A 20409-nucleotide genomic window follows, 5' to 3' on the forward strand; every position below is an offset into this window, starting at 1 on the left:
ACCCAAATGTTTAAAATAAATGGTCCATATATTCTCAAAACTACTGTTGCTGACTATGCATTGTTGGAGTATCACTAGATCAAGTCTCTTCTAACTTTTCATAAAATATAAGCATTTATTATTCCTGCTGATAACTGATCTGTATTGGCCAGTAATCTAGGCTGCATTACTGATATTTTATCGGAAGTGAAAAAGTTGTATCAGGACACCCCTAAAAAATGTAGGCCTACGTTACAACAATTTCCACATTTTTATTAGTTATAATTTGTCCTTTTTTTCGGGGGGAAGAGATCAAGGTATTCTGTGGCGCAGGCACACAATGTCGCTAAGTATGGCAACTGCACTAGGGCAAAATATGTAGGTGACGTTAAACTTCGATTAAAATAACAAACACAAAAGATAAAAATAATAATTTTTTAATGCTTAAACTTGAAAATACATTTTTGACGTGTGTCAACACGTCGCCTGCTTGCCCATTTCACTACTTTTTTGCTTCCGCAACACTTACTTGTGCACCCTTCCAGATTAGCATTTTTGTCGACCAGCGGAGGTGGTGCACTGCTGAAAATACTGCAATACCAGGATGATGCGCGGAATGGGCAAAGCAAGCTCTGAATCCCATCTCTCTGTACAAAAAAAGCAATTGAATATGAAGTCTCCAGATAGGAGGCATATCAGATATTAAACTTATGAGAACAGATTTTTTTTTGTGTGTACAATTTTTAATTGTCACCTTTGAATCAAATGTTAATCACATTTCTCCAATATGGAGCATTATTATTAACCTGGCAATAGCCAAATTGATGTTGTGATTCACTCAAGAGAGTTCTCCTTAATAATATAAATCTGGGACTTCTCCACAGTGATTTGCTTGGGAAATGCAGGACATTCTTTGCACGTTTGTTTTGACGAATCACGGCCACGGATGAAAATGTTGTCTTCGTTCTCGTCGTAGAGAGAATAAAAGTGCACGAAGCGTCTCTCGCTGTTCAATATTCAACAAGGAAATGGTGAGTAATTCTGCAAGAAGAGAATTAATTGCAGCGTCCATTCGTCCACGTTAGGTTAGTTTTTCAGTGTCCGCACTCAGCGCTTCCTGGTAATGTGCGTCACAGCCGCATATCCCGCCACCAAAAACAATGTCGCTCAGTGATTGGTCCGAACCACCAGTGGTTCATTTTGGTGAAAATCAACAGGCAAGCAGAGGTGGGTAGTAACGAGTTACATTTACTCTGTTACATTTACTTGAGTAACTTTTTGAAAACAAAATTACTTCTAAGAGTAGTTTTACCACACAATACGTTTTACTTTTACTTGAGTAGATGTGTGAACTCTTACTCCGCTATATTGGGCTACACAAGTGTCGTTACCCGCCGCCCCATTCATATATTGGATTTGCCGTATTTACACGTAAGCGCTCTGCTTGTCTGACTGTGTGGGAGCATTTCCGTGGACACATTGCTTAGGCTATACACAGGAAATGCGGCCCTGGTTTCAGACTATAATATGTATATACTAATATGTCGGCACTGCTCTGCTGTCTCTCGGCAGCAGTGTTATATGAATATATGACCTACATATAGCCAATATAGACCATACATACCCGTGCAATCCGTTGAAGTGACAGGGCGGCTTACTCCTCCCATCTCGCGATCAGACTACTGTATAAACTATACGTACAGATTAGACATATACAGCTTGTAGGCTCTTAGTATAGGGCCGGGGGCGGGGGTTGTGGCAGGGTAAAAAAATAAGTTAAAAAAATTAATAAGAAGAAGTGGACGGTATGTGCTGCTCTGAAGACCCCCTTTTTCTTTTATTGCTCAGTTCTTTAGACCCCAATATTAGATTTGGCAGAGGCATCTTTTGTTGAATTACAGTTATAATTCTTTCATTTAAAAAAAAAATACAAGTTTCCTTCTGTAAAAATCATTAAGCATATAATTTTTTTCATGTATTTAAAGCAAGTTGTAAAATGTCTGAAGTCCTCTTTATATTTAACACAATTAAAACATCATAAATCATGCTGTTTCTACTAAGTACTGTCTCAAATGTTTTCCGATTTCGATACTGTAAATGTATAGGATTGTATGCTGAGAAACGTTTCTTGAAAGGAGTAATATGGCGGCCTTTCGGCTTCAAAAGTCTTGGCCTATCGGCTATCCAGTAATATATACAGATCAGTGGTCGTGCTCCCACACAGACAGTCAAGCGGACCGCTTACCGAAGTCGCACAACAACATTGACAGTTAAGTGCGCCTTATAGTCGTGAAAATACGCTACTCAGTACTTGAGTATTCTTTTCAGCGAATACTTTTTTACTTGTACTTGAGTGATTTTTTTGACTACTTTTTACTTTCACTTGAGTAATACTATTTTGAAGTAACGCTACTCTTACTTGAGTAAAATTTTTGGCTACTCTACACACATCAACATCTATTGTGCAGGACCGTAGTACTGCCTTACTAAGTGGGACCTCATCCCACCCTCTCAAACAGCACTTGTCCAGGTTCCTACCAGGACGCCCAGAGGCGGTCCTCACCCTTCTTGCTCCTTCCCCCCTGCCTCTCCCGGAGAGCCAGGCCATTGCCGCCGAGACCTTCACCGCGTAGCTCCGGTTCCCTCCTCCGGGCGGGCACAGACAACGCTTCCTGGTGGCTGTGTCCTTGGCCTGCCGCGTGCAGCTTCGATGGTAGCTGCAGCCATTCGGAGCACAGCCACGGGGGAGTCTGCCTGTGCCTCCTTACCAGCAAGTTTCTGAAGGTCCACATGGCGTCTTTGATGGCAGCAAGGGTGAGCCACTGCTTTACAAAGTCCTATTGAGAACACTTGTTGAGTTTGTTTGGGAGGGCAAGATGGTTGCCATTGCGCCAAACTATTGTGGGCTCGCCAAATGCAAGCCCGTGCACTGGACTCACTGTTTTCAGCTCCTGCACAATAGAGATGAGAGACTTGTGATTTTTCAAAACGTGACAATCTTCATTTTCCAATTTAAAACGTATTTCAAAAATTTGGATAGAAGAATGTGCTGGCGGCAAATTAAAAGACACCGTAAATCTTTGAATGCTGGGTATTAGTTTTAATTTACGGAGGTATGATCCCATCCAGAATTGTGTCATTGCTTGACTTTTGGGATTGCTGGATGGTCCCAGAGCATTTTGCAGATGGAGGGCCACATATCTGAATCGAGTCATGTGACTTAGACTCGAGTCATGAATTTGACGACATTAGACTCGACTTAACAAAATTTCAAAAGACTTGCAACTCGACTTGGACTTTACCAACAATGACTTGTGACTTCACTTGGACTAGAGCCCTTTGACTTGAAAAGACTTGCTTCTTCCACCAAAACAAAAATATTAAAATGCATGTTAACGAGTAAGTTCCTCTCGGTGTGTGTGCGCGTGTGAGCTGGGCTGAATCCATACACAGCGCCGTCATTCAGACATGTCAAGGAAGCTGTAAAGCCACAAACCCACGCCGCCTACGCTAAGGCAAACTTCAAAATAGATCTGACCAAATAATACATTGACACCAATGCAACAGCCTTGGTAGATTTTACTTTGAAGTCTGCCTGCACGGTGGCATGAAGACTAGCTTGACTACTTCCCTTTGACATTTTGGCTTGCATTATTGTCCTTTTTATTGAAATTACATATTTTATACCACTATTATCATAATGGCACCCCGAAAGTATATTAAATCGCTAATTTAGGACGCAAATTAAAAAAAAGTTAATTACGCCGTCATTGCACGATACAGTACAAGTCTCCGGCGTTTGTGGCTAGTAGCAAACTGTTAGCATTAGCATCGGATGCCTGGCTACTGATGAGTTATTAACATTGTTTTTCAGTTTCAATTTATATTTTAGCCGTTTTGGATTTAGTTATAGCAGTATGGCTCAATGAATAGAATTGTATTCTTATCTGTCTCACTCTCAGAAGAAGGGCAACGGGTTTCTTCCATTTGCTATCTTAAAGGGAGTTTAGTCTAGTACCGGTCTCAGCCGGTCGGAATAGGGGAGGCACAGGCTGATGTATTGTTTTTCTCTAATCTGATTTGTATTCCTGGGAACTTGCTGAGGGAGGAGACTTTTCGTATTCACCCACTTTTCAATAAATAATGATGTGCCGGAGTAGAGAGGACACACAATCTGAACAGACCACTGTTTGAGAGAGTTCAATTGTTGTCATCAAAAGCTTTTGATACCTTTGCAAAGGGACTTATTCACCAGAATCTCACCATTCAGTTAATTGAACACGCAAAGAGTAGAATACAAATATTATATACTCTAACAAATGGTGATCCCCGACGCTGAATTATAACGAATGGTGACCTCCGCTGAATTCTAACGGATGGTGGTATTTTGACGTGGAGCAAGCTGCGGCGTTCACGGACGGGCGGAACTTCTAGGCCTAAATAAATAAAGTACGGTAAGTGGAGACTTTTATCCACGTAGGGAGGTTCTGTCTGTTTGGGTCCGCTGCAACTGGTTTTTCGTCTTCCAAATTGTCTAAATTTTAAATGAGATCTGTGTGAACAAGTTGTAGTTTGATGTCGTTATAGAGTTGGGATAATTCCTACGATATTGAACTAAACACGTCGTGGGGTGGTGCATTTTTAAGTGACGTAAATGCAGACTTGAGAGATAAAGCTTTTTTGTACAGGATGAAATAGCGTTTTTTTGTTATTGTTTTGTTTTGTTTCGTCACGCTACGAAGAATCCTTAGACCATAATATATATTGAATAAAAGGGTTACCGGATGACGTAAGAAGTCTTTCTTTTTACTAAGGATCGCGAAGATTATGGTATGCGCTCTGCCTTTTTAGCAGTTTGGCCGATTGGGGACTAGTATCATATTTGCTCATGACTCTTGGTGAGAACGTCCATTTACACGTAATATGTTTTTTGAAAAAAAGCGCCTGTTTGAAATTGAACAGTATTGAGGGGTCCAGGTTGATTACAGTAATAATTGGATTTGTGTTACTGTATTTGCAATCGAGAGATTACGTGAATTTTATTTGATTTTTTGGCGCTCCTACGATTATAGTTTTGGGGTCAGGATTACCGTATGAATTCCTTTTGTTCTACGGTTTAATTCGATAGCGCGTGACAAGTTATTTTGAAAATGAGCGCCTTGCAAAAATTTTGCAATATATGGAGAACAGTTTAGCTCAGCGGGATTGGATAACCGCTGTGTATAAACGAGAGGTCACGTGATTCTTATGTGTGTCTGTTGTGTAGCCATATGTGTTAACCTATTGAACTATTATACTAAAAGTGAGACGTCACTGTATTGATAAATATTAATACTACTTGCGTAGAATAGAAACCGAAAGTAAATAATAGCCTACAAACAAAATGGAGGGCGGTTTCGACCCGGATACAGAATGGTTTGTCCTGAATGCGCTTCCGGTTCATAGTCGGGACTTGTACTTGTGAGTCGCAGCCGTGCGGAAAAAATAAAAAACGTAGATGAAAAACGAAAAAACAAACTATGGATCGATTGTATGAAAAGCTTTTGCTGGACAAAATGGTACGTCAGACTTTTGTATTTTCTTTGTTGGTAATGATGTAGTGGCTGAATTTGATGCTAAAATGACTCCAGCATTTGTGGAGCAGTTTACGGGTGGTTTGTTCGAAGTTAACCCGTTTACTGAAATCACCGTACAAAACTGCGGTTTAAATGCCATAAGATTTGTAGACAACGAATTGATAGAATAAAACCGTTTATTATTTTCTAATGACTAAAGAGTGTGTGCGTATGTATTTGAGTGTGTGACCTAGCTTCTAAAAGGTGGGGGCTATTATTGTGAGTGTGAGTGAGAAATGTGATTTTGTTTGTTTTTCTTCAATATCTTTAACTAAGTTTGGTGTTGTTTTTGTGTGAGATGAGACTGTTGTGATAGTGGCGTTTGTTTTATTAATGGGAATGTGGTAAAATAGGTTTTGCGATGTATAATGTTAAGATTCTCCCCCCCCTCCCCGTTTCTAGGTTAGAAGAAAAGGAGGTGGTTGTGGGTTAGAGCATAATGTGTCCTCGTAATGGGACTTTTTCTTTGTCAAAATGGTAAGAGAGGAATGATAAACAATAAAAAATATTATGCATTTGAGTGTGTGACCTGGCTTTTAAAAGGTGGGGGTTTGTGAGTGAGAAATGTGCATATGGGGATTTTGTTTGTTTTTCTTCAATATTTTAACTAAGTTTGGTGTTGTTTTGTGTGAGATGAGACTGTTGTGATAGTGGCGTTTGTTTTATTAATGGGAATGGGATAAAATAGGTAGATATTAGTATAGGATAGTAGATATTGTTGAGTTTTTGTAGAAGAATATTAAATTAGTGTTTTATTTTTTTATATTTTTTTAGTGACTGAGCCAATAGTCTTTACACTTTAATGATTGATGAAGATGGTTAATTTGTTAACTTTCCCTTTTCGGGACAAATGAATAAAGAATAATGGTAAAATAATGGTATTTTGTTTGAGCTGTGTTGAGTTGACATGATTATGCCTACATATGTACAGCTGTGGCTAGAAGTAAGATAGTTGAATAAGAAGTTATAAATGTTTTTGAAATTGACATATTGATAATGAATTTTAATATTTGTTTTTTCTCTGAGTGTGTCATTTCAGAAACTGATGTTTGAGTTCCAAGGCAGATGAGGGTTTGATGGCCTTCACTGATTACAAACTGCGAACGGGATGCGCCCCAGCTGCTGATACGTTGTATTTGCAAGTATTACTAGTAGCTATTTTGAAGGGGTATTTAAAAAAAAAAAAGGCTGTTTTTTTACGAAACATTTTTGAGAAAGCAGGAAGTGAACTATCTTGCTGTGATCCCATTTCCTCAGTCTGGCATTGTAGTGCATTGGATCAGCCGGGTGCATTCGTTGGTCGAGGTGAGCGCCTGGAAGGACCGAAAATGTGTCATCGGGTCCACATTGCAGACAGCGTCTGAATGGATGTGGCAGAGATCAAAGGTCAAAAGCCGCAGAGCAACAGTCTTCTCCTCCTGTGCCTAAAAAAACATGATGCTCAACTTCCACAATGCCCAGTGACTGTGTACAAGCCTCATTACAGAGATGTCTCCTCTCATCGAACTTTGTCTGACACAGCCCCGCCCTGAACATTGACTTTTGAAAGCTGGTGGTCTAACTGGGATGCGACCCTTCAATCGGTGAAATGCTGCACGGTATATGCAAGGCATTTTTAATGTGTTGAATGGGGAACTGTGATCTATAGCAAGATATTTCTGGAAATTGAAAACAACATATGTAAATTTGAAATGAGGGATTGAGAAAATTTATTTCATTCTATAGCCTACTAAATTTTTGCCTGTATTTTTGGGAGAATCAGTTTCTGAATTGGTACAATGGGAATTTTATTAATATGATATGATACGATATACTTTTATTTTCCCCGTGAGGAACTTTTTTGGACTTCGTCCAGCTGCAGCTACAGTATAGAAAAATGATAGAATAAAATGAGTAGTAATAAGTAAAAGGCTAACTAAGAAGTTTTCACAGTGGTATATATTATCTAAGTATAGGTTTTATATACATAATATTGAACCATGCATCTTATCGTACTGAGTTGATGCTATTTCATAAATAATAGCGAGTTTGATGGTTAATTTTAGATTTTTATTTTTATTTTTTTTACAGCACTGTGATTTATGAATCCCAGAAATATTTTGTGTGCTGTGTTTTTTATGAGCCCCGCTAATATGTGAAAGAGTTGAGGTTGATTAGCAGTTTAAATAATTTTTAGTTTGCTTAACTCTAGGAGAATTAGATTAATATGGTTACCTCTATTTTTTATGGCCCCAAAGTCATCATATATTAGTGTTTTAAATTGTATCTGCTTGTGCTCATTTTTATTGTGTTTTGTAGCTTTTTCGTTTACCTCATAGCCTGATTTAGAGGGTTGTGTTATTTACGACGTCTTTTGAGTTATGAGGTCTCTATTTTATCCTCCCTTTATCTTGACGTGTTTGAAAAAGTCAGTGGATCTTTGTCAAAATGAGGGAGTTTATGTTTAAGAAATTAACCAATGTAGACGAATTAGTAGATTAAAAAATGAAAAGGTTTTGAAGTGATAATCCACAGTTTGAATATGAAAAGGTTTTGAAGTGATAATCCACAGTTTGAATATGAAGAAATCTACCAGAGGAAATCGAGAGCAAAGTAAGTCTGAAACAAGCAAGGACAATAATGCATATTCGCCGGATGAAGGTAATTATATTATATTATATCTTTTATTTTAGAAAAATGTAATGTTTGGAGCCCAGTGTTTGCAAAAGAGTATAGATAATATGAATATATGTGAGCTTTTTCCAGGATCATCACGATTCGGCCGGTCATGGGATTCTGGGAAGAGAATATATGATATGCTAGTAAAATGATTCCTTTCAGGATGGTGAAAGGCACAGTTATGCAAATTTAGAGCTCATTCAGCTGTTGCATGCTCCACAGTTGTGCCTGTGACCTCCTTTAATGCCCTGTGCGTAGTACGCACACCATTCTAATCCACTGAAAGCACAGTTGCTTTCATGCTGGGTCAGGCATTCGGCAGTGTACGAATGGCACTGTCATCCAATAGGGTGAGTGTAAAAAAGCAAGGCCCGTGTCCAGGCTGAGGGAGGTATACTTACCTGGCAGGGGTGACACCATGATCAAGAATGTGGTTCACTCAGGGCAAGGTGCTTTGACCCATGCAAATTCTCCAGATGTGAGAATCTCGACTGCATGATTTTTTATATTGGGGTACTGCATTCACTAGAGCTGTGCGATACTTAAGATTTTGGTATTGATCGATACCAAGTAGATACTGGTGTCAATGTAGTGTTGGATTATTAACATTAGGCACAGTTATGCAAATTTAGTCGTGGTAAAAAATTACCTATTATTGAACAAAACCTATTTGAAAAATAAATATTTACAAGCTCTGTCTTATATTAATGAATGAGCGAATGTCATTCAACTCAATCAAAGGCTGGGCTCTATTTTAATGTCACAAAAATAGATATTTTCCTGTTCCAACAGCACAGGACCTACGGATCTTAACCAAATAACATTTACTAATCCCAACTAACAAAAACTATCAGGGTTTTTCCTCCAAATACAATTTATGTGGGTTTATGAGAAGACTAAAAACATATTCCGCTCTCAGGTTGATAACGGAAAGGAGAGACGAAATTCCACAACTGGTCTACAAGGCTGCCGGCTATCTCATCAATTGATGATCATCAATCTTATCACCTCCGACCTGGAGCCACGTCAGCTGACCCAGTGTTCGGTTCTGGAGCGGCCGTTTCGACATCATTCGACATCGTTTTGACATCATTCAACGGATCAAGTCAAGTGCCTTTTTCTGGGCAATCATTTTACGAAGAGTCACATTTTCGGGCAGAATAATCCCGGTGACATATCGAAGGTCTCGGCAGTCTACCCGAGACCTTAAAAGAAGAGACGAACTATTGCGACACTTTTTTCATTCAACAAAGAACTTCATCACGAGATGGCTTCAAAGAACACATATTCGTCTGCCGATACATTGCGACACTTTTTAATGAACAACATTTTATGTTAAGCCTCACATATGCTATGCTTATTCCACTAAAAATCTTTTAAATGTATCAAATTGTTTTTTAATGTCATATGATTGCTAAACTACCTCCTCTTCTGCTAAAGGGATGTTTTAATGATAATTATTTCCACCACACAACCATTGAGAAAAAAAAAAATTTTTTAATGTGTTGAGCTCTCATGAGCTCAAATGAGGGAATGATGAGTTATTAACATTGTTTTTCAGTTTCAATTTATATTTTAGCCGTTTTGGATTTAGTTATAGCAGTATGGCTCAATGAATAGAATTGTATTCTTATCTGTCTCACTCTCAGAAGAAGGGCAACGGGTTTCTTCCATTTGCTATTTTAAAGGGAGTTTAGTCTAGTACCGGTCTCAGCCGGTCGGAATAGGGGAGGCACAGGCTGATGTATTGTTTTTCTCTAATCTGATTTGTATTCCTGGGAACTTGCTGAGGGAGGAGACTTTTCGTATTCACCCACTTTTCAATAAATAATGATGTGCCGGAGTAGAGAGGACACACAATCTGAACAGACCACTGTTTGAGAGAGTTCAATTGTTGTCATCAAAAGCTTTTGATACCTTTGCAAAGGGACTTCTTCACCAGAATCTCACCATTCAGTTAATTGAACACGCAAAGAGTAGAATACAAATATTGTCTACTTTAACACTACCAACAGCAATTTGACAGCTGTTGCCTGGCTCGCTTGCTTTTCTTATTGTGGACCTATGCTAATTTGTAATCCACTCTTCCAGTTTAAACAAAGAGAATGTGCCTTAAAATGCACTTAGATGTATTTTTCATTATTAAAAATAAAAATAACTTCGCCTTCATTTATAATTATTTTATATAAAACACTAGCTTTAACTACAAAAAAAACAACAACAAAAAACATTCAAAATGTCCAATATGACCATTTGGATTTTAGGAACACAACTTCAAGTGCATTACAAGTGCAAAGTAAGGCAGCATACCTTGTTATTTTATACATGGATCATGTATAAAATAATTATGTATATTTTTGATAAATGTTGATATATATATATATATTTATATATATATATATATATATATATATATATATATATATATATATTTATTTATTTATTTATTTATTTTAATGGGTATTTCATAAAATAAATTAAGACAAAGTTCTATTTATCTGATTAATTATTATTATTATTATTTATTTTTAACAATCAGATCCGTGACTTTTGTGATCCGTTGCACCCAAAAAAATAACAAATTGCAATTTGCTGTATATCCAAGATTAGATCACTGCCAAAGGGGCAAAAACTTTGTTCAAGATCTGAAGTTGCACAAAGAACGGTAAGTAAGCTAATCTCAGTTGTTTATCGGCTAATTATTCTTTCTAGCTGCATAGTTAATGAGACTGTAACCTCACTGGTAACACATTGCAAACACTCTGGGTTCACTTCCTGAGTCCCTAACTCCTACTTTGATGTTCATCCGAAATAATAAAATCTACGATGTTGTTAAAATGACTCGAAAGGACTTGAAACTCAAAGTGTAGGACGTCAGTCTTGACTCGGGACTTGTCAGTCTTGACTTGGGACTTGACTTGGCACTTGAGGGCAAAGACTTGAGACTTACTTGTGACTTGCAAAACAATGACTTACTCCCACCTCTGGTATGATCCCATCCAGAATCGTGTCATTGCTTGACTTTTCGGCTTGCTCGATGGTCCCAGAGCATTTTGCAGATGGAGGGCCACATATCTGCTGCCCAAGAAGAGCTGGAGGTCCGGCACTCCTTTCTCACCCTGCTATTTTTTTCATTGTGTCCCTCCACAGTCTCACCCATTTAGAACCCCAGATAAAGTAAAAAAAATAGCACAGTCCAAATCTAAAAGCACTTTTTGGGATACAAACAGAGCCGATTAATAAAAGCAGGGGTAAAATTACTGCTTTTATTATTAAAATCTTCCCCTCTATGGTCAGCTCTCTCAGTTCCCAAAAGTTTTTTTTCTCACTTTCCCTACCACGTCGTCCCAGTTCGTATCCCCTCCTTTACTGAATTTAATCCCAATTATTTTCTGGTCCGTTAGGGGCAGTCCTGTCTTCTCTGCTGCAGTCCACGGTCCGTAAAACTGTGCTTGGGTATTGTCTCTGTTGAGTTTGGAGCAAGACGCTCGTCCATACCAGTCAGTCAAGTCCAGGATCCTTGTCACGGCTAAAATGTCAGAGCACAGAATATTAATATCGTCCATATATAAAACAAACTTTGTTATGAGTCCCCCGCCCCTTGTATTACTCACCGATCATCGAACCTTCTAGAAAGCTGAGTCAGCCATTTTAAAATTGCTAAAGAAGTTCATGTTTAGTGCGAATGGGAGTTGATTTAAGGACTATGTGGATGTGATACTGGACTTGATTGGAGAGTGCTTCAAAGTGTCATGGGGGAGCGCGGGCTGTGGACCGGTGGGGTGCCTGGCGGGCCTGCAGTACCCCGTCCTGCTGCGTTGGGTTGGAGACGCGGGCCGTGTTGGGGTGGGGGGCGCTCCTGCTCCTGGGTTTGCTCTTCGGCCGGTGGCCCTGGCGGGGCCCGGGGGTCGTGCTTTGGCGCTGCCGCGACCTGGGGGGCCCTGAGGTGTTACGCTTGCTCTGTCCTGGCAGGGGTCGACGGCTCCCCTCTTTGGTGGAGATTTTCATGCATGCCAGATCCACCACACCAGCATCTATCGAAACTCAGACACAATCTGCTTCTTCCTCAGGTCATTGAATCGGTGGAGGCTGGTGTCTGTGGATCTCACTCTGCTTCGTCTGTCCTTCCTTCCTTTTCTCTCCTTTGGTCTCTTGTGATCTCCCTGATTTGTTGGAATTTAGATGTTTCTGGGGTTGGTGAAGAACTCTGGTTGGTGGCCCGGTGGGTGGTGTCTGGTCGGTGCTGGATTTCACTTTCCTTTCTTTTCTTTGGTCCTTCTTCGGGTCTCCTGACGGCGGTGTTCGGTTTAGGTGAACTGTATGGGATTTTTTAATAGGTTTTTGGTGAACTAACGAATACACACACACTCGCACGCACACCCCCGCACGCACGCATACACACACACGCACACACACATACTCACCCACATACAAAATATAAAAAAGAAAAGAAAAAAAGAGCAATGATGATGACATTACCGAATGAACAATACTCAAGTACAAGCTTCTCGGTCTACCTACTCTCACAGTTGGATATGTTACCTCAAGAAGCATTGCTCTGCTGGACACTGAGAGAGAAAGGGAAACTTGTCTGCTGATGTTACGGACCACAATGTTTGTGTCTGTTTGTTTTTGGTGAGTGTGGGCTGTGTGAGCGCTCGTCCTTGATTGGTGGCCCTTGTCTCTGACTCGGTCCACCAATCAGGGCAAGGGAGGAGCCCTGATTGCCGCATTGGCTTCAGGTGCGGGACAAGCTGTGGCCACAGTTTCAAGGCCTGGTTGTCAGGCTGTTTGTGTGTTTGCCACCCTTCGTTTGTTCATTTGTTTAGTTGCCATCGGCTGGGGGGCCTTCCACATCTGCATCCTCACTGGGCCGGAAACGCAAGAGAAGGACAAATGTGACGGACATGTTGGAGGCCTTTATGGAGCTGCAGAAGAAGCAGCATGATGATGCCATGTTAGCGGAGCAAAGCCGTCACAAACAGGAGATGGACATGATGAGCCGCTGGATGGCCGAGCAGAGAGAGATGGAGGAACATAGGCATCAACAGACTCAGTTTACGAGAATCAGTTACACAATGACTAAATTGTAAATGCAATATGCAGGTTTATAAAAGTGAATGGGCTTCATCAAGTTAATGACAAAGAGAACAGTCTTTAACCTTCTTCCATTAGTGTTATATCTGTAAGCAAAGACTAGTTTCACCAAATCTTTCACACAAAAATGTTGAAAGAAACAGCCAACATACATTCTCCTGGTTCAACTGCATTTTATTCGCAGCATAAACACAAGTACACAATGCACATTGTTATGGTCAGGTCACAATATAACTTTTGAGCAGCTTATAGATTTGCAAAATATTTGCACAAAGCATCTCTGGCCCCTGAGCTTGTCACACTGACACTGTCACAGTCCTGTCATGCACACCTCTATCACTGTATAGTCTTCACTATTCTCCCCACAGAAATTGTGAAGCACTCAACAGGCAGTGATGACAGTGTTGACATTATTGATGTCACAGTCCGTTCCGTTCCGTCTTCAATTCCGCTTATCCGGGGTCGGGTCGCGGGGGCAGCAGCTTTAGCAGGGAAGCCCAGACTTCCCTCTCCCCAGCCACTTCAGCCAGCTCCTCCGATGGGATCCCAAGGCGTTCCCAAGCCAGCCGTGAGACGTAGTCTCTCCAGCGTGTCCTGGGTCGTACCCGGGGCCTCCTGCCGGTAGGACATGCCCGGAACACCTCCCCAGGGAGGCGCCCAGGAGGCATCCGAACCAGATGCCCGAGCCACCTCAACTGGTTCCTCTCAACGTGGAGGAGTAGCGGCTCGACGCTGAGTCCCTCCCGAATGACCGAGCTTCTCACCCTATCTCTAAGGGAGAGCCTGCGGAGGAAACTCATTTCGGCCGCTTGTATCCGGGATCTTGTTCTTTCGGTCATGACCCACAGCTCGTGACCATAGGTGAGGGCAGGAACGTAGATCGACCGGTAACAGTCATATTGTTTTATCAGACACTGCTACCTGCCTTTGAGACGACCAAATGCCCTCTCCACAGTGATTCGGGCTCTGCTGAGACGACTGTTGAAGCTGCACAGGTGTTGTCTGTTGGTTCTCAGGGTATGGTTTCAGTAGCCATGGCAAAAGTGGATATGCTGCATCTCCCAGCATTGTTATGGGCACATCAACATCTCCAAACCTCTCTGTGAAATGAGGGAACAGTGTACCACTCTGATCCCTCTCATACACGGATGAGTTTCCAAAAACTCTGGCATCATGGACTCTGCCTGGCCAGCCCACATTAATGTCCCAGAACCGAAATCTGTGTAGAATCCTTCATGGTTGAAGTAATCTGCTGGACTGTCATTTGGGGCTAGAATCCCAATGTGCGTTCCATCAATGGCCCCTCCACATTATGGGAAACCCCACCGGTCTCTGGAACCTTGAATAATTGTCTTGAATTCTGCTTCAGTGGGTGTTCTGATGTAGAAGGGCAGCATCTTTTTCTCAATGACATGAGCAACCTGATTTGCAATTGTGACAGCTGTAGACTGACCAACTGCAAACAAATGAGAGATTGTCCGGAACTCCACATTTGTGGCCAGTCTCCAGATAGATATTGCAACGTGCTGCTCCACAGGCACTGGTCTTCTGAAGGTGGTTAGTTGTCTTTAAAGATGTGATCAGAGGAAGTCACACAAGTGCTGGAATGTGGTGTTTTTCATTCTAAAATTCAACTGCCACTCAAATTCTGTCCAGCTGGTGTTAATGTGCTCCCACCACACATCACTTCTCTGTCTTATCCAGATGGACCTAAAACAAAAGGAGAGGACATGTAAGATGCAAACAAGTACTTGGAAACATTTGGGAGATAATAACACAAAGGAAAGGGCTGTTCGGGTAGCATAGGCGAGTGGTTCTCAACCTTTTTCCAGTGATGTACCCCCTGTGAAATATTTGTATATTAGTACTTCTAAACCAGCGCAAAGCATTTCTGATTGAAGAAAAATAAATGAATAAATAAATAAAACCGAGTGCTGTGCCATCATTGTCTGATTTATTTATTATTAAACTTTGGAACTCAATTTGTATTTATGTTGTCTCTTGAACTTGTTGAAAATAAAAGAATACAACTAAATAAATAAGTAAATAAAATAATTATAAATAAATATTTGTGCACATACAGATTAGTATCAACATAAAGTGTAATCTTTTGGGATCATAGTAAAGCTCTGTTCTCAAGTGCCAAGTGATTGTATTCTAGGTGGCATATGAGTAAGTTATACTTACGTAAGTTATAAGTTGGGTGAAACCATTCTGCTATGGGGAGAATGCTGGGTTTTTAGGACACTGAAATTCAATTCTACTTAATATAAAATTCATTTTATGACCATTATATATATATACACTTTTAAAATATATTTTAAAATCGTATGTACCCACTGGAGTGCCTTCACGTACCCCTATTTGAGAACCACTGGCATAGACAAACATTATAAATAATAGGCTGCTCCCTAAAAATGTCAGGCAGGTGATGTTTCAGCAATTGTCAGAGCATAATTATTACATGTTATAACATCGCGTCAACACAAAAACATTGACAACAATCCATATCAACTATGACAGTACAATTACATGCCGCAAATTGCTTTTTCTTGCTTTTGTGAATGATTAATAACTTTCCTATTTAGCTGATGTCACCCAGTATTCGGAATTGTCAGTGCTTACCCGGATGGGTGTGAACTGTAGCTGGCAAGCAGGGCTTCGAAAGCATTCCGTGATTCCCATTGCCTCCGCAAAAATCTCTGCATTCAGGCAGTACGACTGATTGTGAAACGGCGTCTCACGTACGAACAGTAACAACAGACACAAATTAAACGGTGAGATACTGAGTTTGATTTATTTACAAAAATGAGGTTTGGTTTAGGAAGGAATACAACACAAGCGGGGCAGCTAGCGACACCCTTAAAGAACAAGCAATCAAAACAGAAAGTACTAGCTGAACTTAAGATCCCACAAACCCTCTAAACTAAAGCTAACTGAGGCGTGACAAACATAAACAGGACTCTCTCAGCAACAAAGAAAAACAGTAACTAGCTGCGCTAACTCAACCTAAAAACATAAATACAACTAAGGGTGCCACTCTAAACCTAGTGGAACTAATAAAGTCAAAGGAAACTATGTGCTGGATGCAAATCAAAACTATTCTAAACTGCTCCTTACCCACACTTGCTTGTAGTGATGGCAGTGCGACACTGAAGCTTCGATACAAGCTTCAAACCCTGAACTACAATTCCATAGAACCACTGCTTCAAAGCTTATTTTGGTGCGGAAAAAATCACGTGACATATGACGTCCGAAGCAGTGACTGATTCGTTGTCCGAATGAATCACATGCCTGGTTCGCGGTCCAATCATGTGATTCTCGATTCTGACAGGTGACAGGTTGAAACAGTTTTGAATTTGAGCGTCAACCCTTTATAACCGCTCTAAACAATGTACTATTCGTGGGTTGGTCGGTGTGTTGTTGGTGCTGTTGAATTGTCATTGCTTTGCGTTGTTACATTTGGTCATTCATGGAGCCAGCCAGGAAGAGAGGTCGTTCTGAAATGTGAGAACACTTCAATCTGATCACTCCTGATAAGGTAGGTGTGCTGGCTGTTTAAAGTTATGTATATAGATCAGAATCAGAAAAAAACTTTAATTATCCCCGGGGGACAATTATTTATTGATTGATTTTTTCGAAGGGCATTTTTTTTTCGAGGCGCAAATTAAATAAAAAACGTTTTGACTTGGACGGGAATGGAACCTGAGTTACCTGAGTGGCAGGTGATAATTTTACCACTGAACAACCAATGTTTGGTTGTAAAGCTTATATAAATAGGCTTTACCTTTTTTACTTTCTTCAATTGATTTGACCTCATTCAGGTGCATGTGTAGAAACAGTATATGTAATATGATTAGTGTACCCACCAAAATGTGTACCCTCATCTGTTTCAGCTTGCAAAACAATTTTTATGCACGCCAGCATCGTCGGTCCCGTGCGAGTGAGTTTTCTCTAAATGTGGAGAAGTTGTGAGCAAAAAAAGAAACCGGCTCAATTCAAAAACAGTGGAAAAAATAATGTACCTCAATAAAAATCTTTGAGTGTCCCCCATGACCCCCTGTCAGTTACACAAGCACACCCAACCTATGCCATATCTTACCAGCACTTTCTCCTCAATAACAAAATACACACATTCATCAGTCTTTATTTGTCAATAGAACATGCTATTCGGTCTTAGTGTGAGTCCATCAAAGAATTTTCAAAGCAAAGATGCTTTAAATCCACTGCAGCCTTGCAGTTTACCAGTAGAGGTCACTGTAACTGAAGCTTCGAGTAATGAACCCATTTTCAAAACAATTGGCTCAAGTGGTTCAGTGCTTCACAAAAGCTTCATTTGCCCATCACTACTTGCTTGACACACTGACACACAACACTTCAGCCGTAGCTAAAGGGGGGATAAGACCGGACAAGCAACTAGCACTCAACACAAGCAGTGTAACACGAATGAAGGGAAATAAATAATTTTAAATGGAGACTAATGATGAGAGGATTATCTGCAGCTGATGAAAAGGCGGGTGGAAGATGGTGGGCGGAGACTATGAAGCAGAGGGAATACTATGACGAAAATGTCCTATCATAGTATGGGCGCGCCCACCAGCCAAGGGCTTCCCCGCTCTGTTGCCATGGCTGGGAGACGCCACACCTGCATACTTACATGCCAAACTACCGGCCACAGGCCGTAACACACACAGTCTATCAATGCAGAAATCTGGGAGGGTTGACTATTTAGCTGAGAACTGACACACACAAAAACATTTAAGTTAGTGAAACCATGTTGTCGAGTTCGCTCTCCATAGCGCTGCTAAGCCGCCTAAACAACAGTCCCCCAATAATGACGTCTTCTTTTTGCGTGAATCAACGTGATGACGGGCACGGTTTGGTTCGAGTAATGTGAGTGCGGGGGGGGGGGGGGGGGGGGCAAATCATGATTTAGTACAGTATGGAAGAAATGGCCCTAGTGTGAGTGCACCCTTATTTATTGACATACAAGCCAGGGAAGAGCGCGAACGCTAGGGCTGTGCAGATCGATCCAAGTATCGATAGAATTAATACTAACATGAGTACAGTATCGGATCGATACCAGAGTGCTAGTATTGATATTTTACATGTATTTATTTATTTTGGTTTCTCATGAGTCCCTCACGCAATCCCTATGTAGCACACACGCATGTGCCGGCCTGCCACTGACAGCGGTGGGTGGCAGTGGCGGTAAAAAATAATAATTTTTACAGTGAATAATACGACAATGAGTCATATTATGCTTTGTTTGAGTTTTTCCAACTACTAGTTGAGCTAGGTATTATTAGTGTAGCACATGTAAGTATTGTTTATGTAATGTGACTAGACTAGAGAAACTTCGGTGGCTGACATTTCTTTGAGTGCAGAAGAGTGACAGGGACTAAGAATATGAAGATTATTACTACATTGTAAATTTAAACAACAGCCCTGGTATATTTCTTTTAAGGATATTATATTATGGCATTTAAGAACCTAACAAGAAAGTCTGATTTGCAAAAACAAAAAAGTGATTTAATAGAACAAATGTTTTAAAATGCCATAATATTTTATTAACCTTAAAGTACTTGGTATCAGTATTGGCTACTGATAGAGTAAATTATTATTGTATTGTACTCTTTGCGTATTCAATTAACTGAATGGTGAGATTCTGGTGAAGAAGTCCCTTTGCAAAGGTATAAGTATTCAGAAGCTTCTGATCACACAAAATGAAGACACTCAAGCCGTATTCCGTTCAAATTGTGTGTCTCTCCTCCTTGCACACAGTTATTTATTGAAAGTGAGTCAATACGAAAAGTTTCCCTCTCCCCTCCCATGAGTACAGAAGGGCATCAAGTTCCCATGAGTACAAATCAGATTAGACTTCAACAATAGTAAATCAGCCTGTCCTTGGACTCTCTTCGACCGGACCAAGACTGGTACTAGCTATACTCCCCTTAGATAATATAAAAAATAAACCTGTTACCCTTCTCTTTCCCAGGCAAGAGAGCAAAGGACTATAGATTGGCTTAACATATGAATTAACTGTTGTCTTATATTTATATCTTTATAACTAATATCCAAAACGGTTAAAATATAAATTGAAACTGAAAAACAATGTTAATAATCCAACATTCCCTCATTTGAGCTCATGAGAGCTCAACACATTAAAACATTTTTTTTCAATGGTTGTGTGGTGGAAATAATTATCATTAAAACATCCCTTTAGCAGGAGAGGAGGTAGTTTAGCAATCATATGACATTAAAAAACAATTTGATACATTAAAAGATTTTTAGTGGAATAAGCATAACATATGTGAGGCTTAACATAAAATGTTGTTCATTAAAAAGTGTCGCAATGTATCGGCAGACGAATATGTGTTCTTTGAAGCCATCTCGTGATGAAGTTCTTTGTTGAATGAGAAGATGACGTTGTCATCTTTTTGCAGAACCCCAGAATAGATTGCCTGCAAATGTGATTCTCGTGATGATTGCCCAGGAAAAGGCACTTGACTTGATCCGTTGAATGATGTCAAAACGGCCGCTCCAGAACCGAACACTGGGTCAGCTGACGTGGCTCCCAGGTCGGAGGTGATAAGATTGATGATCATCAGTTGATGAGATAGCCGGCAGCCTTGTAGACCAGTTGTGGAATGTTGTCTCTCCTTTCAGTCTGAGAGTAAAATATGTTAATTTAGTCTTCTCATAAACCCACATAAATTTTATTTGGAGGAAAAACCCTGATAGTTTGTTAGTTGGGATTAATAAATGTTATTTGGTTAAGATCCGTAGGTCCTGCGCTGTTGGAACAGGAAACTATCTATTTTTGTGACATTAAAATAGAGCCCAGCCTTTGATTGAGTTGAATGACATTCGCTCATTCATTAATATAAGACAGAGCTTATAAATATTTATTTTTCAAATAGGTTTTGTTCAATAGTAGGTAATTTTTTACCACGACTAAATTTGCATAACTGTGCCTAATGTTAATAATCCAACACTACATTGACACCAGTATCTACTTGGTATCGATCAATACCAAAATCTTAAGTATCGCACAGCT

At 40.2% G+C, this 20409-nt stretch overlaps 2 pseudogenes; one reads left to right on the plus strand and one right to left on the minus strand.

The window, feature by feature from the left end:
* Positions 1-548: 548 nt before the first annotated feature.
* Positions 549-724, minus strand: LOC147174452 (U2 spliceosomal RNA; annotated as a pseudogene).
* Positions 725-8645: 7921 nt separating this feature from the next.
* LOC147174453 (U1 spliceosomal RNA) lies at positions 8646-8781 on the plus strand (annotated as a pseudogene).
* Positions 8782-20409: the final 11628 nt, after the last annotated feature.

Source organism: Leptonotus elevatus, chromosome 5 (genome assembly GCF_054856555.1).
Source record: "Leptonotus elevatus isolate MCC_2025b chromosome 5, RoL_Lele_1.0, whole genome shotgun sequence".
NCBI classification, from domain to species: domain Eukaryota; kingdom Metazoa; phylum Chordata; class Actinopteri; order Syngnathiformes; family Syngnathidae; genus Leptonotus; species Leptonotus elevatus.